The sequence below is a fragment of the Mus pahari genome, chromosome 14 (assembly GCF_900095145.1).
Source record: "Mus pahari chromosome 14, PAHARI_EIJ_v1.1, whole genome shotgun sequence".
NCBI lineage: Eukaryota > Metazoa > Chordata > Mammalia > Rodentia > Muridae > Mus > Mus pahari.
Window position 1 is genome coordinate 28197915 of NC_034603.1, and position 24836 is coordinate 28222750.

The following is a 24836-nucleotide window of genomic DNA, read 5'->3' on the forward strand; positions in this document are numbered from 1 at the left end:
GGAGCTGGAATGGTTCCAGGGCCAGGATGTCTCTAGAGACAACATGGAGAGCATTTCTGGAAGAGGTAATTTCTGAAGATGAAATAGGGGGTACATTTGAAAGTGAAATGAGAATTCTTCTGGAGATAGATTTTTTTGTTTTGTTTTAAGTAAAGATGAGGAGGCTTCTCTGCATTCTGAGTATTGCCAAACATAACAGTTCTGAGAATGGAGCCTTTCTAGAGATAAATTGTAGTGCTTCTTTGAGGATGATTCTGGGGTATTTCTGGAAACAATGGGACACTTTTGGATCTGAGGGACTTCTGGAGGTAACAGGAGCATCTGGAGACGAGGCACAGCATTTCTGGAAAGCTTCTTGGAGTAGAAATAGAGTTGTTAGGAGAGCAGTGACATTTCTGGAGATGGGTCATACTTGAAGAGAAAGTGTTTCTAGAGATGGAACACTTTTGGAGCTAAGGAATTTCTGGAATTGGAGGGAAGCATTGCTGAAGAGGAAATGGGTGATTCTTAGAGATGGCGTTTTGGATCAAGGATAGTCATTTCTTGAAATGAGGGGCACAGCCAAATAGGCCGTTTGCCAGAGACCACCCCTCCCCCTCCCCTCATGCCCATGCTCTGTGAGGTGGGTTTGAGGTGCAGAGGTCACTGTTACCTTTGCCCTCCTCTAGGCCGGCATAGGATCTCCCTAAAGGAAGGCCCAAGCTCTCCCAGGCCTCCCCCATCCTACCATGCCCTGGTGGCCTTCGGTCTCACCATGGATAGCTAGTGTTGCGTGTTCAGAATTTATTTAAATCAGTTTTGTTAGAGCCAGCTGAGACTCCCTTTATGGCCTCTAGTCTTTCTTCACTCCATTTTCTTGTGCCTTCAAGCACTCTGGAGGCAGGAGGATAGGTGGGGACTACAAGGGTGACCCTAAGAAAAGGCCCAACTTCTTTCCCTGGCTGTGGGGTGCCTGGCTACCTCTTCCAATTCCAGACACCAAGGCCTGTCCCCACTTGAGCTGGCCTGAAGCCCTGTAGTAATTATTTCTCTGCCTTAATTGAAATTTCAGCCTCAGTGAATATCCCTCAGAAGTGTGCGGAGGCAAAGACCCTGACCAGCCTCAGATGCCCCTCCCTGCCTCAGAGGATGGTGGTGCAGGCTGCAGTCCCAGGGAGAAGGTCTAGGTGGGTGGGCTCAGGACAGTTATGGCAGACTGCTAAGCATAGATTACACTTCTTATCCCTGTTGGATTAGGAGATACTTAGAGAAAACATAGTCCCAAGCTGGCCAAGGAGTAATGATAGGGTTGTGAGGAGTGAATGATTGGGGTAGCCTGAGGATGTAGGGACTCAGGAAAACCTGTGCCTCCTCTTCTTTTGACTGGGAGAAGGGTGGGATGATGCTCAGGTAGTGCCTGATAGCTGATGGCAACAGGCCCCATTCTTGGCTCAGGGCTGAGGAGAGCATTGTGGGTAAGGTTGGGTTGGCTAGAGGACTGTGAGGAACCTATTTCCTGACTGCTGCTGGGTGGAGTATGGCTTAGATGCTGTGTGGGTGCCATCTTCCCTTTCCCCCCATCTCGTGTAGTCCCTATGCTGAACCTGTCTGCTGAGGGAGAGAACAGAGAACTCAAAGGAACACTGCTCCTGATAAAGGCTTTTTAAATGGGTGTGGTGGTGCATACCTTTAATTCTAGCACTCCAGGAGGCAGAGACAGATGGATCTCTGTGAGTTTCAGGCTAGCCTGTTCTATTTAGCCAGTTCCTAGCCAGCCAGGGCTACATAGTGAGACCTTGTTTGAAACAAAGCGCTAAGAGCCTGCTGATCTTAGTGATATTTGTCTGGGCCCAAGAAAACTACTATGCAAGTCCTCACCTCATCCACACTGGCCCCAGGACTTGCAGGGACCCAGACAGCCTGCACTGGCTCATGATTCTCAGTCTTCTTCATCTGGGAAGTGGGTCGGGTTAGCAGGAGTCGTCAGAACCAAGATGACCTGTAAAATACCTAGGCTGCAAGTACTGTTAACGTGTGTCTGGCACCTCTTAAACAGTTTGAGCTGGTGTGGGGCAGCTGCAGAGGGTATCTTTCAGAGGGTATCTGTCTGTCTGGTACCTAGGAAGTGGATACCTGGGACATGGATATCCTGATTAGGGCCGCTCCACCCCAGCTAAGGGACAGTTGTTTGACAAGAAAAACCCAAGGCAGTTGGAGTAAAAACTCACAGCGTATCAGGGGGGTGGGGAGGATGCTTATGTCGGGCCCACTGTATCCTTACACTAGGCATCCCATGACAGCATATCAGGGTGGGGAGGATGCTTATAATGGACCCACTGTATCCTTACACTAGGCATCCCATGACAGCATATCAGGGTGGGGAGGATGCTTATGATGGACCCACTGTATCCTTACACTAGGCNGTATCCTTACACTAGGCATCCCATGACAGCATATCAGGGTGGGGAGGATGCTTATGATGGACCCACTGTATCCTTACACTAGGCATCCCATGACAACATATCAGGGTGGGGAGGGTGCTTATGATGGACCCACTGTATCCTTACACTAGGGCCATCCCACGGGAAGCTCCTGAAGTACTAGTCTGCTCAGCGTGGCTTCCAGTGTTAGCTGCTTGCTCCTGGAATTGTTCACAGCCTATCCTTATTGGGGTATGTGGCTGTGGCTACCCTCTAAGGGAGAGAAGGGACAGGGATGAGTCGACAGGACAGGACATGTCCGCCCTTGGCACCTGAGGAAGTGAAGGTGACGCGGGCGCAAATGAAAATGGCTATCCCATTTGCAGTTCTTTACCTCATGATGATGACAGGGTGAGGAAGGAGAAAGTGAGGATGGAGGTCTAAGCTGGCAGCTAAGAGAGGGGTATGTGAGTCGAGGCCAAGGCTGCTGACAGGGTTGTTGCACCTCTTGCCTACCAAGCTGCTTGACTGGTTGCAGCTCTAGAAAGCCATCCTATTGCATATTCTAGCATCTGTTTCTCCTTTCTCAGTTGAGCTCTGCCTCCACTCCGTAAGGATGTTTAGGTTCTACGCCATCAGCTTGACGCCGGCCAGCTGCCTCTCCCTTGTAGAGGCCAGGCTAGAGGCTGAGTCAGTTGTGATGGCCAAAGGCTGCCGGGGTGAGTCCAAGGCACCAGCCCTACTGCTGGTCAGCTGCTAAAGCTTGCTTGTAGATAGGGCTGTGGTTGTGGAGCCCTCCCCATGCATAGAACCACCGGCTGTGCCTACATGATTCACCAGGACAGGCAGCTCTGCTTCCCATTGTAGAGAGGGTAGTGGAAACCTCCAGATGCTATGGCCCCACCCTATGAGGAGGATCATAGGCCAGAGGGAACAGTCAGCATCGGAGGTTAGTGTCTGAGTGAATGGGTATCAGACACTGCATATCTTAGGCTAGACCTTGTCCCTGGTGCCCTGGACTTGGTCTCTACCCAGGAGAGCCTTTGACCATCCAGGGGGAGGAGCTATGTGGGTTACACTGAACAGAATTCTGTGGCTCATGCTGCTCCCATGGTCCAGGTCCTCTCTAAAGAACACATTTGTCATGCATGGGCTGTCGTCTGCTTTGCCTGTCATTCAGGGAACTCTTGTGTTTCAGAGCAGTTTGCTCTTCCTCAGAAGTACTGTCCAGAGACAGTACTTTGCACCCTAACCCAGTTGTCTCCAGATTACATTCCCTCCTATGGCTCCCTACCGGTGCCAGCAGAAAACCAGCTTTACTCCTGGAGCTGCCCAGGTGAGAAGTGACATTGTGTCAGGGATTTGTGCAGGTACAACACTTCAGTAAGTGCCTCTGAGGTTGTGTAGCCAGACTTAGAGAGTAAAAGAATTCTCCAGACAACAGAGCCACCTGAGATTTGAACTAGGTCTTAGAGCAGAATCCTGTAAAAAGCTGTGCCTGTTGGGACCAGGGAGGGAGGCCTGGTGGACAGTGCTGTTTTGTGTTTATTTCTGACCTCTACCCTGTTGCCTACCCACGCAGCAAACCCTGGGACAGAGCCTGTCTTATTTTCTCCAGAACAAAGCAAGCTAAAGCCAAGGCTTCAGTGAGAGGAGGTAAAAGAAACCAAAGCTTGCCTTTTGTTCCCTAAGAAGACATCTAGGGAAACAGATTTATCCTTGAACCTTAATGGGAGGCCTTCAGGAGACATGAAGGGGAGATTGAAGCAGAGGCACTTGGGCTGTGGTGCCACTCTCCCACCCCCACTTCTTTTAGAGCTTCAGCACACACTCAGGCTCATATATGTGCATGCATGCACACATGTCTAGTCACATATGCTCCCGGTTCCCTTTTAAACAAGGCCTGGAACATCTGACTAATGGAGGAGAGGGGAAAAGAGAACTTAGGTGAGAGAAAATTCAGTACTGGGTACTTTAGTTACCAGCTCCTAGTGACTCACAGGGCAGGCTCAGCCACCTTCCTGATGAGGGAGACCTACCCTCTGGGCCCCTCCATCACCCCATTAAGAAGATGGGTCCTTATTCCTGAGTTCTGAGGCAGAAAGAATAATCAAGGACTTTTCAATAAGAGAAACCCCCTGGGTGGCTTCAAATAGTTGCTTCCTTTTGTGGTGGTGAGGGACATGCCCTTCCCTCTTGTCCTTGTCCTGCTCCACTCTGCCGAGGCTGCCTCCCTCCACCAGCTGCATCTGGAACCCCCTGTGCCCAGGTCCCCACATGGAAGAGCTATTCCTCCAGAGTCTTATTGTTCCTGTCCTTCCCTCCTAACACCCTTAGCTTAGCAGAGGCCACAGGCAGCCTTGCACCTCAGGAAAGCCAGAGAATCCCTGAGGCTTTTCTGAAAAGGCTTAAAGCTGGTGCTCTGTGCAAGGAAACAAAAGCACTCTCCCTACAGCCAGGGTGTTGGGCTTGTGGGCCAGGGCCACGATCATGGCCATCACTGCAGTGCCTGTTGACTGGGAATAAATGGAAAACAGACTGGTTAAGGAGAGGAGTAGAGGAAAGAAGGAGATGCATAAATCTATTTCTCAGACACTACATATCTTAGGCAAGCACATTTCAGCTGTTTGGCTTTTGACAAGCTGGTCCTATCCTTTAATTTTCTAATAAAAAGGAATTACATTTCCTGAAAAGGCAGTAGCCAGCTTCATGTCACTGTTTCTTGTAGGGACCATAATTCCTTTCTTGTGTGTCCGCTCGCTCTGAGGCGGGCTCCTGGGGTCACAGGTAATGTGAATGGGGTCAGAAGAGACAACAGATACACCTTAAGGCTTGTTCATGCCCTTCCCGACCTGGCCTGTTCACTCCTGACTCAGTCCATGACTCTAGGTACAAGGACTGGCCTGAGACTCACAGCAGAAACTTAATACATGAAGAATTAATATATTTTACTGCTGATGTCTTGGTATCCAGCAGCTTGCTTGGATGATGAGATCTTGGTTTCTTTAACTAACTGGATGGACTTACCCATCCTCCCTCCCCTCCAAGCTCTGGAACTAAATTTATTAGAAATGCCAGAAATGCTGCCCCCCCCTAAACCATACACGTTGTTTTCATTTTAAAGATAGTTTTTACATTTATCTATTTTGTATGTAGTGGAGAAAGTATTTTTATTACAGTGAAAGTGGGAAGGTCAGAGGAGAACTTACTGGAATTAGTTTTCCTTTCTACCATGTGAATTTCAGGGATTGAACTCATGTCCATAGGCTTGGGGGAGAGCCCATATACACGGTTTTCAGTGCTTCATTTATTTTTCCAGATTTACTTTATGCCTATGAACATCATCTATATGTACATGCATGTATGTGCATCTATCTGGTTATAGCTCTGCCTTTGGAGGCTGCAGATGGGCCCTGCCTGCTGTCCAGCCAGGGCCATAGGCAGTACAGAGTGGTCCTGATACATGCATCCCTCTACAGAGGGGTGTGTCTTTTGCTTTACACATGCTATCATTCCAGTCCTAGGTTGACAGAACGCTGACCACAGTGAACCCTTACCAGACAGTAGCCTTGGTGACTTGGGAGCAGCCGTCCTTGTTCAGTGGTACAGTTCCAGGCCCCAAGCATCCTCATATCCCTGCTGTGCCCAGGTGTCTCACAGTGATGTATCCAGAAGGGTGAAGAAGCCACAACAGCTCCCCACTGCTAGTACCAGGCTCTACCAGACCAGTTTGAGCCAATAGAAAAACTAGGGCCTGCTAGGTGGTGGTGCCACATGCCTTTAATCCTAGCACTTGGCACTCAGGAGGCAGAGGCAGGCAGATGTCTTGAGTTTGAGGCCAGCCTGGTCTACAGAGAGGGTTCTAGGACAGCCAGGTTTACACAGAGAAACCCTGTCTTGGGAGGGGGGAGATGAAATTAATAATAATAAATACTAGGACCCATGGGCTATGGGGTTTCTGATCTCAGTGAATGTGGGTGTTTTCTTCAGACCACTTCTGATTAAGGTGGAGTTAGCCGCTCACTAACTTGAAGGCTTGAAGGCCATTGGAGTTCAGCCTTCAGAAATATGCCCAGGACATGTTCCTGGGTGGCTCAGAAGTCCAAATTGTTAGATTCCACTTAGGTATAGCTAGTCTTAGCTAGGAACTTGAACCAACAGGGTCAGAAGAGGGCCAAGGACATGCAGGTGGGGCCTGGTTAGCTCTGAATCCATAGAGGGAGTGGGCAAGCTGTTGAGTTCTGGTAGGGCATTGTCTCCTGGCACCCTAGTAGGGCATGCCTTTGAACTCCATCTCTCCATAGATCTTTTTTAGAGTGTAAGTGTTTAGGGTAGGGAGGCTTTGCAAGACAGAGAGAAGTACAGAGCAGGTACTCGGGCCTACAGCCCCAAGATGTGGCTGCTCTGTCCAGATTGGTATGGGTCATGCTTAGGGCCTGGTTACCACTGGAGAAGGCGTACTCAAGGACATGAAGAGCCCAGGGGTGGTAGGTAGCCTGTGGATTCTTGCTGTTCTGGTATGCTTCTGGTAGGCTGCTCCACCAACTCACCTGTGAGCACCATCTCTGTGTGTCTGTGTCAAGGTATACACACTATAATGTAGAAGTTCTTCCTTCTGCCATTTGGGTCCCAGGGATTGAATTCAGCTCTTCTGTCTTAGTGACAGGGGCCTTTACCCTCAGAGCCATCTTGCCACCAACCCCTGCTTACATAATCTTGTTTAAAGATCTATGGAGAGGCAGAGTTCAAAGGCCTTTGTATAGCAGGAACCCTCCACTGATTTGGTGACCATGAACCTGGTCAAGGTCCTAAAGGGACCACTGCATCTCCTATCGCCATGATGCTCAACTGCTCCCCAGAAAGAAGTCTTGTCATAAAGAAAAGGAGAAAGAGGGAAGACAGGCTTTCGCAGCATCTCTGAGGGCTGGCGTCATTTTCTGATCTGAGGAGGCATCTGTTCAGCTCTTCAGAGGTGGGGGTTGCTCAGAGCTATGCAGCGTGGAGTAAGCCTGCTTCTATCTTGGGGTTGTGATGAGCCATGGGGTCCCTGCTCCCCCACAGATTCTTGCTTGGAATTTCTACAGCCACTAAATAGCCCCTGGCTGTCCCTGCCTCATCCAAAGATGGGAGCTTCCGTGAATAATGTTAGAGTCTGCCCTTCAGTGTCATTTGGCAAAGACCTTATCTTGCATGAGAGCTCATACACGTCTTTGTATTTTAAAGATACAGCTGCCAAACAAATTGTGTGTATTATGTGACAATTAATTCATTACCCTGTTTCTTGTTAATGAAGGATAGTTATAACTGCCTCTCTGAGTGTTGATGGGGGAGCCAGGAGGGTCTCTAGCACAGAGAGGAGCTTTAGTTGGGATGAACACACTGTACCTCTAAGGGTTTCTCGAAGACAAAGTGATGGCTCATGGACCCACCCGTATCACCAAGCCCAGGCTGGTTGCCTGTCTCTTATATAGACACTGGCTAGTAGTCTTCCTGGAGTTAGAGGACCTGCTCCCCAGCCCTGAGAGTGGCAGCAGGGGGTAGCTACTGTGTACTACCCCCTACTTTAGGCAGAGCAGAGTATGGTTGGTAGAGGAGTGTCTTAGCACACCGAGAGCTGCATACAGAACTGAGGAACCAATAAGTGGACACAGTCCAGAGGCACTGGGTATAATGAAGACTTCCTGAAGATGGCACTGCTCTAAGAAGTTTGGGGAGTTTAAAATTTTTTTAAATGGTTCTGGGGATGGAACCCAGGTCCTGTATGTGTTAGGGAAGGAAGGTTGCCACATGTAAAGGAACAGCACATGCAAGCATAATGTACATGGAGCAGTGATAGGGGGTCACCCTTTACGTGCTGAGTGTGAGCTGAGGGAATGACACCTCAGGGGCCTCTCTCTGCCTTCCTGTACTGTTAGGTACCCAGTGACAAAGGCACCTCCAGGCTAGGGCTTTTTGTTCTTGACCAGAAGATGTCAACTAGACTAGGATGTACATCACAGCAGCTTCCAGTGCCTGTCAGGCCTTCCCTTCAATTTACTGCCCCCAAGTCCCAAGATTCCTGTTGAGAAAGAGGCTGGATACAGAGCAGTCTGCCTGCCAGCAGAGTTGATCTCCTTGCCAGCTACCCAGCTGCCTCCAGGGACAGCCTCACCTGGCCTTACCTTAGGGTTTGAGACATGGTCTCTCTGGGAACCAGGGTCTCCTCATTGGGTAGGGCCAGCACTCCACCTCTTCAGTCCTAGCTAGAACTGACTATAAACTCTCCTGGCTCCTCATGTGGATGCTTTCATGACAAGCACTTTGCTGACTGAACGACCTCCCCAGACCCCATCTCAGGCTGGAATAAAAATAACCACTTGGAAAATAAAATAGCAGGTATTTGTGACCCTGACACATTTGAGTCTTCAGCCTCCAGCAGGTCCCTTTACTATGTCTTTCCTGGGCTCTGGGTCCAGGTTTAAGTTGAAGATACTCTTGAACACTTGGAAATTGGAGAAAAGTTCTTGATCTTCTGCAGAAACATATGCTTGTGCATGCACACAACTTTTCATTTGATTTCGGGAAATCACCACACCCAGGCTGGGTGTTGGAAGGCGGGGAGACCTGTGTGTGGACAGGCCGCCACGCTGATAAGAAGTCTGTGGTTGTACATGTTGCACTCTGGCCTCTGTGCAAGCCTGGCCCCTGGAGTGTTTTGTACAAAACCATGTGGCATACATCTGGCCATCATCTTCCCTTCTCCTTTTTTATAACAGCTCAGGCTGTGACACTGATGACGTTATGAAAATTATGTGTACACCAGTGAAGAACAGTCCTACAAATTCTGCCATTCACCCCGTCCATTAGGCTCAAAAGGACTGTCCCCATCTTGCTGAGGACCAAGGGAACCTGGGGCAGCTTGCTCTGGACTGAGATGCAGGGCCAGGTGCTGCCTGTCTTTTCAGGTGGGGACAGTTGGCGGAGTGTGGGTCATGGCCAGGCTAGCTCTGCCTTGTTGGGCACAGAGAAGGCTTGGTCTAGCTGGGAGCTGTTTCCCACCTGTACAGGCAGGTGTGGAGGGTGTGAGAGCACCTGAAGCCAGCAAAGCAGCCTGCCTACAGGGCCTCAGCCTTGACCTATCCGCTGCTGTCAGGAAGTGCAGGGCCACCCATGCTCCTCTCTTCTGTAACCCCTTGGTCTCTGAGGCTTTTCCAGGCAGTGGGACTCCAGGCAGAGTCCTTTTGCAGCAGACTCCCTGGCCAACATGAGGACCCCCTCCAGCAGCAGCCTCTGCTACTTGTAGCTAAGCAGGGGAAGTTGGACTTGCAAGTTGGCTCCATGGAGCCTGTAATCAGCCCTTCAAGGCCCCTGCTGTGGGCACCCTTAAGTGCTGCTTCCGGAACATACTTGAGATCCACCTGCTTGTGCTCAGAAGAGAGGCAGCAATCCACCAAAACAACCCCAGGTGCCGGCAGGAGGGGCCAGGACTCCGGTTCCCTTCTCCTGGTCCAACATTGTGTGAAGTCTGGTGCAAGCTTCCTCAAGTTTTAGTGTCCTTGGAGGTGCATGGCCCCAGGGCTTCCCCTCTCAGGGCCTCCGATCCAGATCCATCGTTGGGAGAGGAGTGAGCTCCTGACTCCTTCCTAAGCCGCCTCCTCCACTGTGCCCTCATCTCTTTCTTTCCAGAGACATTATAAATCAAACGGCTTAGAACGTAAGGCATCAAAAATTCTGAAACCTTCATCTATTATTAACGCTGACAGTAAATTCCCCCTTCGAGCATTTTACATAGCAACTGTTACCAAGACTCACGGGTAGAGCTGCACTCAACCACCAAAACCTGGAGGCTCTGGGCGGATGGCTGGGCCAGCCAGTTTCTGGGCCGTACTTGCTGGCCACCTGAGCACCTGCTAGCCTCTCCAGCTGCTGGTGGGGAAGGATCTCTTAGCTAAGGGAACAGCTGATGTCTTGCTGAAAGAGGGTCCCAGCTGCTCTTGCTGATCTGCTGGAAGATCCTCACAGACCCCAGCTCCAGGCCAGAGAAAAGGCCCCTGAGGCTCTCTGAGGCCATGCCTGGGGGTAGGGATAGGGTCTGAGAGGGAAGACAGGAGAAGGCTTGGTAGATGCTAAGGGTTGTGCAGATGTTGTTTACAAACTCACCCACCTGTCAGCCAGACTTTCCTGAGTGACTGTTTGTCTGCAGGCGGTATCTAAGCACCAGGGACTTAAAGACAAAAGGCCTAGTCCCTGTTGAATCTGGTTTGGTAGGGGACAGTGGTGTCAAGCTCTAATTGCAGTGGAGTACAAGAATCAATGTGTGTACCAGGAACCCACTCAGGGGAGAGGGACAAGCAGAAAAGGGTGGGGTGGGGAGCGGCTGCCCAGGGTTTGAAAGGATGAATAGGATCTGTGGGTTTTCAACATAACTGGCATAAGCTCAGGTTCCGGAGCAAGCATTAAGCCCAAAATTTGTTGCAGATGGATCTATTGGAGAAGGAGCTAGAAGAGAAAGGAGAGGCTGTTAGAACTTAGAATGTAAAGCAGTGGTGTTTGTTAGGTAGCCCTGGGAGCTGTGGGAGGGGAGCTGGCGTGACATTGTACTCACTTGTTATTTTCATTGCACAGATGAGGAGAGAAGGGTCTGCAGAAGTTTAGGCCCTTGCTACACGCCCAGCCCGTGGTGTTGGGTAGAGCAGTGCAGCCTTGGCTTAGTTCTGATGACGGCCTGGACCATGTGGGCCTTTCCTGGGGCAGACTGGTCAGCCAAGGAGGACCTGTCAGAAACCAGGGCAGGGGCTTGGGAGATAGCTGGGGGTAAAGTGCTTACCATGACAAGCTGGCAAGGTGGTGTAAACGTGTAATCTCACTGCTGAGGAGGGAGAGACATGTGGATCCCTGGAGTGCTCTGTTCAGGCAACCTAGCCGATCAGTGGGCTGAGTTCAGTCTCAAAACTTTAGGTTGAGAGTAATTGAGACAGACATCTGACACCAACCTCTGGCCTCTACATACAATCCTCCCCCCACCCCCACCCCACCCCAGCACAAACAAAACAAAACAAAACAAAACAGGACCTCCATGAAGCTATGGGATCAGTGTTAAACAGTAACAAATAAAATAGGTGGTAACTGCAGAGATGTCAGCAAACAGAAATCCTAGGAAAATGGGCTTTCTGGTGGCCTTCCCTCTCATTTAGTGATTACTAGAGATACCATAGATTATTCATCTAGCCAGGTCACACTGGGTCATAGCCAGGATGGGTCAAGATGTTTGTTTTAAGGCAGGAATGGTATTCTGAGTAACACAGCTTTTGGCAAACTGTACTCTGGGGGGTACACAGGGATACAGGGGCCTTCCTCCAAAAGATAAATGAAGAAAAGTAGGCCACCAAAGAGCAAGGAGACAGTGCTGGTATCTTTTTTTTCCAGTTCCTAGGGATGAGAGCTGGGCTTTTAGTGCTTGTCTCCGTCACATTCTGTACCTAGCACAGCTCTGCATGTATTGTCTCCAAGGCTAAGCAAGCAGGTTTAGAGATGTGCTGAGCCATGAGATGGTCCTGGATGTGGGGTGGGGGAGCTTTCTGGAGTAGGTGGGCTAGGGTAGTGTGAGAGACTTGAGTGCATAGCCTCAGTTTACTTACCAGCAGAATTGGTTTATGGCACATATCTGTAGTCACAGAACTTTTGAGGTAGAGGCAGGAGGTAAGAACCTCAATTATGTAGTGAATTCAAGAGCAGTCTGGGCCACATGACATACTGTCATGTTCCCCACCCTCTGGCCCAAAAGAGAAAAAGGAGACACACCTCAGCTATAGATTGTGGTTCAGGCCAGGGCTGCAGGCTTGTGTTCTGCAGTATTACAGGTGGGGAGGACAAGTGACCAGGCAATTGTAGCTGAACACTCAGTTATCATGGTGAAAGGCAGATAGGGATGAATCAATGACCTAGGGAGGGCTTGGCCTTTAGGGCTAGAGACACCATAGATTACTGTCTCTCTGAGTTCCGAAGACTCCTAATATCAAGGTGTGGCCAGCTGAGTTCTGGGTAGCTTTTGTTCCCCTGCTTTGGAGAGGGCTGAGCCCCACCCAGCATGGTGGGGGAAGTAGCATCCGGCTATGTGCCTGGCTTTGGTTTCCTTAGCTCTCTTAAGCCCGCCCTATGCAGGCATCTACAGTTATAGTTGATATGAGACCTCCAGCACACAAAGTCCTCACCAGAAGGGTCTGGCTCCCCATCTGGCACCAACTGCTCAGAGATGGCCTATGTACCTCTGGCATGTAGTAAGGGCCTGACAGATGAACACTGCCTTTGGCCTCTTCCCTGTCCTCCCAGGGTGATGAGTGGCAGGTATTTCAGCAATTTCTTGGATTTCTGTGGACTCACCAGATTCTGCATCTGGAACCCAAACCACATTGTTTGATTTTTGTGAGCATCTACCATGTGCTAGTGGCTGGGTGATACGACAGAACCGGGAACTGTGGCCTGGAAGAAACTGCTGCTGCTAAGGACAGGGTTACAGGAAGGGAATCCAGTGTAATCTGAGGAGAGATGATCCTTATGTGGAGATGACAATCCATGGATAGTGTGCCAGGCAAACGGAGAGGGTAGAGCATCCTAGCATTTGATGCCCAGTGTGTGCAAAGGCTGGGGATGCAAAAAGTCTTTTAAAAGATCTTGTAGTGGGCACCATGGTTGGAGGGGGCTTTGGTGCCCTGAGCTAGCAACTCCTGAGCCTGAACATCATCAGCAAACAGTCTCCAGTCAGCTGCATTCTGTACTGCTCAGGCTGTAGAGGGAACATTCACTTCTTCATTGGGCCAGCACGTTCCTTCTATGTACCCTGATTAGACAGGCAGAGAGTCCTGCCCTCAAGAGTTCCCAACAGGCTGTAGAGCCATGGGTGGGGCCTAGTGGCAGAGTACTTAGTATGTATGAGGCCCTCTAACCACAAGCAAGTAAATGCACAAGGCAGGAAATTTGAGAATGGGGAGCTGTAGAGATGGGATTTGGTCTGCAGAGGGCTCAGTCATGGGAAGTAGCTCTGGGTTATAAAAGGATGCAAGTAGGGGACAGTGGGAATAAGGGGAGATTGTCTGTGTGCTCGAGTGGCCAGAGTAGCTGCAGCATGTGCAGAGAGGGAGGGGGAGTCAATGACCTGCTTCCTCTGCCGCCGCAGCACTGGCTGGCCTGGGGACTTCCATGTGACTTGAGGGTATTCGCTCTTCAGGCAGTAGGAAAGCTGCCCACATAGCTTCATGTGTGACTTTGAATGAGCAGATTGCATTCTCTGAGCTTGTGGTACACAGACGAGGGCAGTGTGCTTCTCATCACCCTCCCAGCTGTGACCACGGTGAGCCCTGGTTGCTCCATGGGGAGGACAGATACATGGAAAATGAGCTACAAGACCCCAGAACACAGGCCACCTCAAGCCCCTCTGTCTTACTTCTCCACGGTCCCCAGTTCCCTCCCTCTCTTCCTTCCCTTCCCTATCTACCTTCTATGCCTGTGGGCTGCTCAGAAGTCTGGTAGAGGCGATGAGCGCCTCCTGCTCGTATGCCAAGTTTGTTGGTGTAAAGTTGGGGCATGTATCATATGGCCTCCATTGGAAGCCTTTTTTTAATGGAAAAAGCACATTCCCTGGGATTCCAACTCACATGACCTGAAACAGTTTGGCCAATGATCCTGTTTCCTGTGTTCCCAGGTCATTCATTTTCTGAGTCACTTCCCCCTCTAAGCAATAGGAGACCTGTCTGTCAGAGAAGAAGACTCCCTAGGAACTGCCCTGGACCACCCAGAATGAGCTGTAGAAATGACAGGCACACCAGCTGCCCACTGTGAACTTGGCCCTGGCCACTGGGAAGAGCTGGCTCATAGGCCTGACCCAGTAGTTCAGTCAGTGTCTGCCCAGCCGAGCCAAAGGCCTGGGAATGGACGTGGACAGGAGGAGGCTGCTGCTCATAAGCTGCTGCTCACAGTTGGCCTAGCCTTCCCAGAGACCCTTTCTGTCTTGACTAAGATTCTTATAGGTTGGTTAGTTCTTCTCTTTTTTGTTTTTAAGGAATTAAGAGGGGTGAGGGTGTGAGGCTCAGTGTACAGCACCTGTATTTTGGAGGCCTTGGGTTTGATCTCTTGTACCATCAAAAACTAGAAATGATGTCATAGTTACAGTTTTGACCGACCTCCCCAGCCCCATGTCTTGGTGATCCACATACAGGGGTCCTTAGATTCCCTCCTCTAAAAGGACAGTCTTGACAGGCAGTGTCTGGGAGGCTGAAAGGGATGTGGGGAGAAATGCATCTTTGTTGCAGACCCATGTGGGGCTCTTTATGTAAATGGTCTCAGTGCCTAACAGGAAAAAGAAAAATGAGGCTTTGATGTGAGCCTCAGCGTCCCTGTCAGACCTGTACAGTGTCACTCAGGCTTCGGGGTGGCCTGCTTCTATTAAGGAGCTGTCAGCTGTTCTCAGGCCACAGGCCCAGGGGGCTCCCAGGGTAGGGGTGGTCCAGAGCTGTCTATAGAATGCTGTATGAGTGTGTGGGATGTCGGTGGGCCTGGATTCCCTGAGCGCCAGAGCTGTGGGCCACCCCAGTAGATGCCAGAGAAGAAAAGGGGAGATGGAGACAGGTGAAGACCAGCTGGCCAGGCAGCACAGCTTAGCATAGAGTGGGACACGCTTCCTTCCCCTAGCAGGTACAAGAAAAGATCCTGCTGTTCCATAGACCTATATAATCTAGGCTATCTCATGGAGAGGATCTGAGGTCCCAAGGAGCATTCTAAATGAACAAAGAATGACAGGGGACAGATCACCAAAGGCTAAAACGGGCACACTGTGCTCTTAGTCTAGAAGGATGTACGATGCCTACATGGTATCTATGGCAACAGTGTATTAGCCAGAATTTGGTTACACCAGCTCTAGAAAACATAGAACTGCTGGTCTTTTTAGAAACCTTGCTGGAAAAAATATGAAAAAAAAAATAGTATTCACCTCCAGCCTCTTACATGAAAAGACATTGATGTCAACTTTTAGTGTCACAAACTTGGGATTGTGATTAACGCCTGCTTCTGTGCTTGTTCATTGCATATCAGACCCTTCACATTTCTCGGCAATGAGAAAAGCTCTGTGAGAACAGTGGTACCGTGGCTGGGGTTTGCAGGACCTGCTGTGCTGTGTGATCTTGCAGGATCAGTTGATTTCTCTGAGCCTTGTTCCTTGTCTCTGTGCAGGGACAGAGACCAACGGTGGTTTCTCAGGCTCTGCGTAGGGGATATGGATATGTTGCCTGTCTCAAGATACCTAATTGTGACAGCTTTGCCCTCATTAGATGAAAGAAAGCCTGGTGATGTGTGTGGCAGGGCAGGCACTGGACAACACTTTCCAGGTATGTAGTCAGTAGGATGCTGGGGACCTGGCTAGTGCTGTCTCCGGTAAACACTTCCCACCTCCTGGCCCAGGACTTTGCATCTCTGAACACTAGTCCCCACGCAGCCTCAGACTCCACTGATGGTTTGCCAGTTATGTTGATGGAAGCAAGGTACTTCCCAACCAGTAACTACTCAGTGAAAGGAGTATCTTGTCTGGATGATGGGGCTGGGGCCTGGCATTGACTCTTGGTCCTGCAGTGTTCATCAGGACTTCAGGAACCTCAGGACACTTCCCAGCTGTATCCATGACCGCTCCTCACCAAGTCAGCTGCCCAGGACCCATATTCAGAAATCCCTGGTGCATGGTACAGCTCTGCCATCTCTGATGAGATCTCACTGTTTTCAGCAAGGGCCTCTCGCATTGCAAAGCTTCCCTGACTCTTGGCCGCAGAGTTGTGTGACGTTCCCCAGCTCTACCTGCCTGTCCCTATACAGTGGAGAACTCTGCTCTGAGGTGAGGTGCTTACTAGGATCACATGGGATTAGGGTCTGGTGGGCCATTACAGAGTCTTGGTCACACATTCTGGGGGGACATGGGATGATAGGGTTGAAACTGAGTCTTGAGCTGGACATAAGAAAAGGAGGCACACGCAATAGGGATACCACCTCCTCGTCTTCTTGGGCTCGGTGGGTAGTACCAGGCAGCGAAGCTAGGCAAGATGTCTTGGTACTGGTCCATGAGGGAGATAGAAGAACAGGGTCAGGCCACCGAGTATTCAGAAGACTGGATAATGGTGCTCAGCAGTTTGAGGGGAAGCCAAGAGTGTGTCAGAGGGCAGCACACATAGGGCAGGTCACAGGCAGCTTAACAGGAAGGGGGCTAAAGGAAGCAGGCAGAATGGTTTTCTGTCTACACAGAAGCCAGCAGCCAGAACAGAGCTTCTGCCTTTCCTACCGGGCCACCCCAGGATTGAGGCAGTTGAGCCTCAGAATAGAAGTGAGCATGTGGCTCTCTTTCCAAAAGGAGGAGACAAAACAGGACTCTGCCTTTTTAATATTCCAATCAACTTTTAGGGGCTGGCTCTGGCCAAATGTAACCCTGCTTTATCTCAATTGTGTCAGCGGGAGACTGTTGTTGAGAGGTGTGGACATTGCAGACTGAGGGACACGGGGACAGCCTAGGGCATGTTGAAAGCAGCACTTGGTGGGCCATAGGATATGAGTTTGTAGACCCGTCCTAGGGGTCTAGAAGAGGCTGTGCAATGCAAAGAAGGGAAGAACTGATTCCAGTGAGGACACTGGGAAAGGATAAGGCTTGGTGTCTACTCAAGCACAGAGCCGCTGCAGTCCAGTAGGTCTTAGAGCTGGAACTACAGTATACAAAGGGCAGGAGACAGGGCAGGAGATGAAGGAATAGGAAGACATTGAACAGTTTACAGCAATAACGCCCTGTGAACAGAGCTTCTGTGGGGCTGCAGGGACAGAGCCCTGGAGAGCCCTCTGGGTTGTAGGTACAGCATCTGTGGTGCTGGGCATGGGCTGGATAAGCTCGATACTGTGGGGTGAGGTTGGAAGAGGAACCCAGGTGAGGTGGTTATGGGGAGACTCGATGGAGTACTGAAGGCTTGAGGGTGCCAGGGACACACTAGATCTCAATCAGACGCTTCAGAGGGAGAATCAGAAGGAAGATGCGGCTGGGGGTCTTTTTCCTCAGAAGGGGGCCTATGTTCTAGAAAGAAATATAGTCATTCAGAGAGGCCAAAAGAAGGAACAGAGGGAAACCAGAATTAGGGCAGAGATGGGGCAGGGCTAGGGGCTCACCTTGTCCTTCTTTCCAGGCCGCCAGCTGTGGGGTCTGCCTTGGGAACAGTGAGGGGAGGAGTTGGTGTCTGGAGAGCTCGAGTACTGGCCTTCAGACAAGGTCTGGCGTTCAGGATTTCTATCCACTAGCCAAGAGGGGACAGCCTATCTCCCGAAGAGCTTCAGGGCATCTAGGCCTCAAGGACAAAGGCTGGGGTTGGGGGTGGGGGGTGAGCAGGAGATGGAGCCTGTAGCTGTGAGCTTAATGGCCCCGGAAAGGAAAAAAAAAAAACATAAAGCTGCAGAATTACGGGGAGACATAAACAGAGCTGTCAGGCATTAGCTGCAGGGAGATGGCTGAGCAGGGTAGAGCTGCGATCCTGTGTGTGCATAAAAAGACAGAAGTTATCAAAGGAGCAGATTAAGGAGCTGCTGTCTGCCGTACTCAGGCTCCCTGGCAGATCCCTTTCTTATGCCTCAGCCTGCTGCCTCTGGTCACAGGCTCCGGTCACATGCTGACCGAGGGGCTGAATCTCAAGGATTGGCCAGGGCAGGGGGCAGAGGTGCCAGTGATAGTGGATGTTTGAGTGGACAGGGGACCCATCCCTGCTGGCAGAGGGTGGGAGTCAGATCTGAGGAGGGGGGCGGTGCTGACCCTGACAGTTTATGAGTGCTCATACACCCTGCCAGCTTTATTTGTTGCTGTTGCTGATGGTGACGTTAGCTAAACACTAATGGACTTAAATTTCATCCTAAGCCATCCCTGTAGTCCTCAGCAGATGACAAACACCTTGCTCTCCTGAGCTGCAGAGAGACCACCTATGCGTAGGCATGTGCCTCTGCCTGTGCAGATATGCTGCCCCCTGCCCCTGCTCCCATCAGAGAGGCTCCCAGTGATCCTGAGTTGGAAAAGGGTGGTGTCCCCGGTGAGAACAGAATTCTGAAGTAGGTCTTTGGGGGTACCTAAGCATGTAGACAGGAGCCTGGCCTGATAATTCTCAGGCCCCTCTTGAGTGCCTCAGACCAAGCACCATGATGAGGGTCTGTTCTTAAACTCTCATGTTCTTTTAAAGAATCATGTTATGCACGGGCTAAGAAAAATACCATTGGCTTTGCTGGAGGGCAGAACTCCATTCACGTACCTGTTCACTTGCTCACTCTATAGACACGAGGCCTCTACAACTTGATCCATCCTGCCCCCAACTCAAACATGCTCATCAGAGGCCTGATTTGTGCTTTTGAGTGTCTTAGGAGACAGCAGTTGGGCAATCTCTAAATGTAGTTTGTGTGGGAGAAGATCTTTTGTTGGCAGAGGTTCTGAAGGTTGTGGGGGAAATGGGCAAAGAGCTCTGGAGGCTGTGTGGCCCCAGGACTCGCCTGGTATGTAAGGAGAATGGCATGTATCTGAAGAGGAGGGTACCAGCACATATGCAGGGCCCTCACAGAGGATGTGTGGCATCTTCAGGTGTTCCTGCTTACCTTGTATATGCCCACCAATCTGGGATGCCCTTCCTTCACAGCATACGTGGGGCTTTTATCTACACTTAAAGCTGCCCAACGGGCTGCAATACAATTATTGACTAAGGAAACTTCATTCTTATGTCCCAGCACCTGCCTTCAATCACCCTATGTTAAGAGTGGTTCTTCTTCCCCCTGATGCCCAGTGAGGTCAAGGAGGACACTTGAGGAAGGTGCCCACCACCAGGAGGGCCTCAGATGTCTCTCTCTTTAGCAGGCCTGGTGAGCTGGAGGTGAGGGTTTGGTAGGATTTGATTCCCACACTGTGTGACCCTTTAGTCCTCTCTGGGCTTTAGACATACACTGGGTTACCTATAGAGAGTAGCCCTACCTGGTCTGGCACACCAAGAGTTGCAAGTCACATTTGAGTTGGAGACATGCATTGGCAGATTAGTAGACTGACTCCATCATTGTTCTCTAGGAGATAATCCAGCTCATCTTAACTGGCCTGCATATTTACCTGTCACTATAGTTACTATGAATCATAGTGTACATATATCCAGGGTTGTCATCCCTGCTCCTGTCTGTGCACTGTCACTTAGCACATTTGTGTTCTGGGCCCTACCTGTTTCATTTCCACATCTAACTAAAGAAACTACATTTTCAGGCCTTTCCTCTCTGCCTCCCTTTCCCTCGGTGTTTCCTGTATATTTCTCAAGACTCAGGACTTCCTCTGGGTTATTCCTCTGATCCTGTGCCTCCTGGATATAATAAGTTCAGCCTTTGCCTGTGTATCAGTGCTCAACTGTCTTCTGCAAGGGTTACTTGATCTTTTTGCTGTTTCTGGCTGTGTCTGTTCCTAGCACCCATGCACATAGAGTACACACTTGGGAACTACTTCTCAGGTGGAAGCATAGTTGGGCAGGTGGGTGGATGGGCAGGTGGGTGGGGTGGGGGGTGGGTAGACAGGTGGACAGTGGGGAAGTTGATGGGTGAGTGGAGAATACCTGGATGAATGCACGGGAGGGTGTCAGTGGACTGAGGGACTAGAGCTCCCAGGAAGTAAGCTTCCGAGTCTTGAATGGGCTCCGTTTCCCTGTGTGTAAAATGGTCTGTCTGCTCGCTCCTATGGTTGGGAAAGGTGGCCAAGAAGACAGGTCAGGTGTGCCAGAGAGTGACCACAAAGGACATTGTTAGCTTGCAGCCCTGAAAAAAAATGTTCCTTTTCTGTAGGTCCTGCCCTGACTAGAGAGTTGGGACTAGGGTTCAATTGAAATCCAAGTCTTGCTGTTCCCAAGATATCCTTTGGCCTCTTGGGATTTAGTTGTTTTGTTTGTTTGTTTTTTAATAAGGTAGGGTGCTTATGTTCTTGCTGATTCTCTGGAGATGAAAACACTGTTTAGGCACACCCAGAAAACATGAAACCTATACCCCAAGTACATGTAGAGTTTTATACCCTGGCTCTGCCTCTGGGCCCCACTCACCACCGCAGCATGATTTATAGAACGTTAGAACTTTCATCTGAATACACAAATGCCCTAAGCCTTTTCCTGTGCCTGTGATCTCACCTGTAAAGTGAGTTAGGGTGTGACTGGTGCTCAGAACAGAGCCAGTACCTGGAAGGTCAGTGAGATCGGTCATAGTGATGGTAGCAAGGGATTTCTGTTCCTTAGTGGCTCTCAGCTCAGTCCTGGGATATGGACTTTTAACTGTTGTCCCTACTTAAAGGATGACAATTACAGGCTTGGAGAGGTGGGGTAACTTGCCTGAGGTCACAGAGTCAGTCAGCCTCAGGGTCTTGGGTACTTGGTGTTTGTTTCCAAAGACTCTCGTGAGGGCATTCTGGAAAAACCCACTTCTAGATCACAGTGAAACACAAAGCTATCCAGAACATTCCTGGGGCTGCAGGGCTTCCTGCTAGTCTGCCAGGTCAGTTCCATCCAGGGTTGGCACCTGGAGTTGTCACATGTGACAGGACCCTGCTCAGGCCACTGCCACTAGGCCTTTGTGTCCAAGCATTGTGCCTGACTGTCCTGATAGTAACCTGCTGGTGGAAATAGCAGTGAGCAGATGAAAGTCAGACCCATGTGACGCCCAGGAGCTCCTGTCTTCCTGGCCACACCTTTGCAGCAAGCAAAGACCAGTTGGGGTTTCCAGCCCTTTGCTTTTATTATAAAAAGTATGTCAATATTTATCTTTCAAAAGGACAGATATGTCTTGTGCTGCTCCCGACAACTCTGTCTATATGGTCTCTTTTAATCGTCACTTGCTCAGGTTAGGGGTAGGAACTGATCCCTTATCATCAGCAGGCCTCACAGTTCAGAGAATTTGGTTTAACAAACCCTGGATGGCATCTGCCTATACGTTTTACGTGTTTTGTTGGAAAGATTACAGGAAAGTGTATTGTTAGACCACACAAAAGGGAGAGGAAGGACCTAAAAAAACCCAAGAGTACCTTTGAACACCAGCTCTGGGATCCCCTTGTCCTGTCCTCATGAAGATCAGTGTAGTGAGTGGTCAGGCCCACCTTTGCCCTGTGGGGGCCGTAGTGTCCTTTTTACCAAAAAAAAAAAAAAAAAGTATGATATAGGAAGTTGTAACCTCTATGCAGCCTGTGTTGTTTGGTGTTGTTGGGGAGGAGGCAGGTGGCCAGTGGCCTAAAGGATAAAGCTTCACTTATACAATCAGGTCTGGTTTTCTTCTAATTTTACCCCCCTTGTTGCTGTCCCCTTGACTGGACATGTAGGGGACTCTGGTGCTGCAGGTGACTGACCTTGCACATACTACTTTGGGCTGGGACTCTGGCCACATGAAATTTTTATTTGGATCCATAGTGCCAGAAGGTGCTACAAAAAGGTAGAACTAGTTAATCTGTTCCATCCCCATCTGGACCAGGGCTCCCTTCTTCTCATGCCTCCCCAGCCAGGCCGAGACAGTGCCATGCCTCTATCCCCTACATGCTCAGAAAGTCAAATAAGTGGTACCCTGAACAACACCCACAGGGCCAGGTCTGTCTGTGCAGGGAAGGGCAGGCATGGCTGGAAGGAGCCCAAATCAAGCGGTCCTCTCACCCTTACAATAGCTCTGCCAGTTGGATGCCTAGACTATTTTACAACTCAAGAGCATGAAACATGAAGAGGTTAAGTGCTCAAGCTTCCCCAGGTATGTGTACAGGAGCTGGAACTTGAACCCTCAGCCACTCACTGTCAGGGCTTCGTCATGGTGGATATAGGGAGATTGCATCTTTCACAAGTCCTGTGACCTCTCCAAGTATCCTGGCTGACTGAACCTGACCTTTGGAATAGATACAATCTTCCAGTCTCTACCAGTTATAAGGAATTCTCCCACAAGCTTCCAGAGCGAGGCATCTGTGGGTCAGGCCAAATTAGCTGTGTGGAGCTAGGAGGAGGAGGGTCTGGAAGCTGTGGGGGAGAGTTCTGGGAAGGTGGGATGCAGTCAAAAGCAAGGTCCAAGGGGGCCTGGGCACAGAGCCAGCACACAGGGACGAGCTGAAGTGTTGTGTTCATTCTGAGTGACACAAGTGCGTTGTTCCAAACGGTTACACGCTGCCCAGGCTTCGTTCTCTTCTCTTAAATACCTTCCCATTTCATGGCTGTTCAGAGAGTAATCAGCCAGCTTCCCACTTGGGCTCAGGAAGGTCCTCAGGAAGTTTGTCCAGGCTTCCCCTAAAGCAGGGGCTGCCAGCTCCTCCTTTCTGAGGGTTGTGCTTCTGTTGCGTCAGAGCAGCCACCAGCATGGCACAGATGGAAGCTCTCCTGTAATGACAGCAGCCACAAATCCAGCACTTCTCCACCTCAAGAACCCGGAAGATCGAAATCAGAGCACTGCACAGGAACATCTAACCCTCAATGAGTTTGTAGCTTCCTTCCCACAACAGCCATGCATATTTGGAAGAGTGCTGCGGGATGAGATTCAGTCTACAGGTGAATCAAAGATCTGTAGAATCCAGACTCATGGCAAGGAGTCTCTTCAGTCCTCCCCCCCCCCCAGCCTCCCCAGAAGACCAGTGTTCTGAAATTTCATGCCCGTGCATCTGTTTCTACCTTCAGGAACTACTCTGCTCCCAGCCGGAAGCCCAGCTTGCAGCACAGCCCTCAGGGCTCCCAAAGAGGGAACTCTGGAACAACCTTTCTGTTATTTGGAGCCATTTCCAAAAGTGGAAATGAGAAGAGACGTTACACCTTGAAGGGTAGTTCAAAAAGTGAGACCTCTGGTGGCTCCAGGTCTCTTCGAACAATACCAGTTTCTACTGGGGAACAGGGTTCAATAGTGAGATGGGAAGAACTTTCCAGATCCGAGGGAGGCATAGCCCAATGTGTACCATTCCCCTAGTACCTGGTTTCTGCTGAGGTACCAGTCCTCCTCTTGCTCCTAACCCACCTTGGCTTCCAGGCCCCTCCCATCTAGAGCCCCCTGGGATATCAATCTCTTTCTGCTTCTACCAGGTGCTCTGGCCTGCTAGACCTCCTTACTTACCTTCATGCTACTGCTGGGCTCCTGAGGATGAACCCAGTCAAAAGCCCAGCCCCTCAAAAGCTGGGATTTTTGTTTTGTCTAGCTGACTTAAGCCTCAAGAGATTGGTCTCAACCTTCCTAGTGTGGGCACCCTCCCCCGCCACCCCGAGACAGGGTTTCTCTGTATAGCCCTGGCTGTCCTGGAACTCACTTTGTAGACCAGACTGGCCTCAAACTCAGAAATCCACCTGCCTCTGCCTCCCAAGTGCTGAGATTAAAGGCGTGCGCCACCACGTGGGGACCCTTTAATACAGCTCTAAATGTTGTGGTGTTCCCCTGCCATAAAACTATTTTCGTTGCTACTTTACAACTGTAATTTTGTTACTATTGTGAATTGTAATATAAATATTTGTGGCTTCCAATGGTCTTAGGTGACCCGTGACAGGGTCTTGACCCACATGTTGAGAACTAACCCCATGGTTTCTGTGTCTGGGATGGCTACCCATTTCTCTGCTGACTGCTGTGGCTAACCACCTTCTCCTTAACGTTTCTCCTAAGACCCCCGAATTGGGTTAGGAAAAATCTGGAAAACGCCAGGATATTTGAGGGTCTCAGTCAGATCCCGGAGTTAGTCCTGGCTTGGCCGCCTATCTGATGCTCCTCTCTTCTGAAGAGGACGGAATGAAGTTTAAGGTGGGTGGCCTTTCCGGGAGAAGAGCAACCACAACGGACACGAACTTCCTGCGACCTCATACTGAGGAAGGATAGGGTCTGAAGAAGGCCAGTCAAAGTGGGTTTCTCCCTAGGGGGAGCCTAGGCAGACCAACAAGAGGGAGTAAACCGATCTGGCAAGCTTCCTGTGTGCTCCTGGCACGTCCCCAGACCCTGGCTCAGGAAGGGGCTTGCTTTGAAGTTTCCGGCAAGACCTGCCCATTGCTGTTCAAATGGCTTATTTGTCTAGTGGCTTAAGGAAGGGGACTGGCGGTGGGGGTGGCAGCGCCTGGCTTGGCGCCGTTGCACCCTGAGGGTCCGTGCATTTGGGAACTCCAGCTTCTGTGAACTAGAGGATGTTGAGACCAGGCCGAGAACCCCAGGGGGACTCGGTACTCCGGCCGGCTGTTTCAGGCTAGCGGGGAGCTGGAGCCGCCTCGCACCGCCACTCCGCGCAGGGTGGGAGGGAGCGAGGGAGGCGAGGGGACGAGCGCCGGCTCCCCGCCCCCATCCCACCCGGTTCCGATATTTAGCTGAAAGGCACGCGGCTCCTAATCGGCCCTTTCCAGGCTGAGATGTAGCGGCGCTCTGCCCGCGCAAGGGCGGGGGCCGGGCCGGGGGAGGCGCAGAGTCCGGAGCCTGCGAGCGAGGTGA

The 24836-nt window shown here is 50.6% G+C and overlaps 1 protein-coding gene across 6 annotated transcripts in view; it reads left to right on the forward strand.

Moving 5' to 3' along the window:
- Positions 1–24836, forward strand: part of Rai1 (retinoic acid induced 1) — a 96477-nt gene that overhangs the window by 47943 nt on the left and 23698 nt on the right. The window contains exon 1 of one of the 6 annotated variants that reach the window (XM_021212562.2): positions 24804–24832. The exons of the other annotated variants lie outside the window; for them this stretch is intronic. The gene's annotated coding sequence lies outside the window, so the exon portion shown is untranslated. Of the gene's footprint in view, positions 1–24803; positions 24833–24836 lie in introns of those variants that run through there. 6 annotated transcript variants of the gene reach the window in all.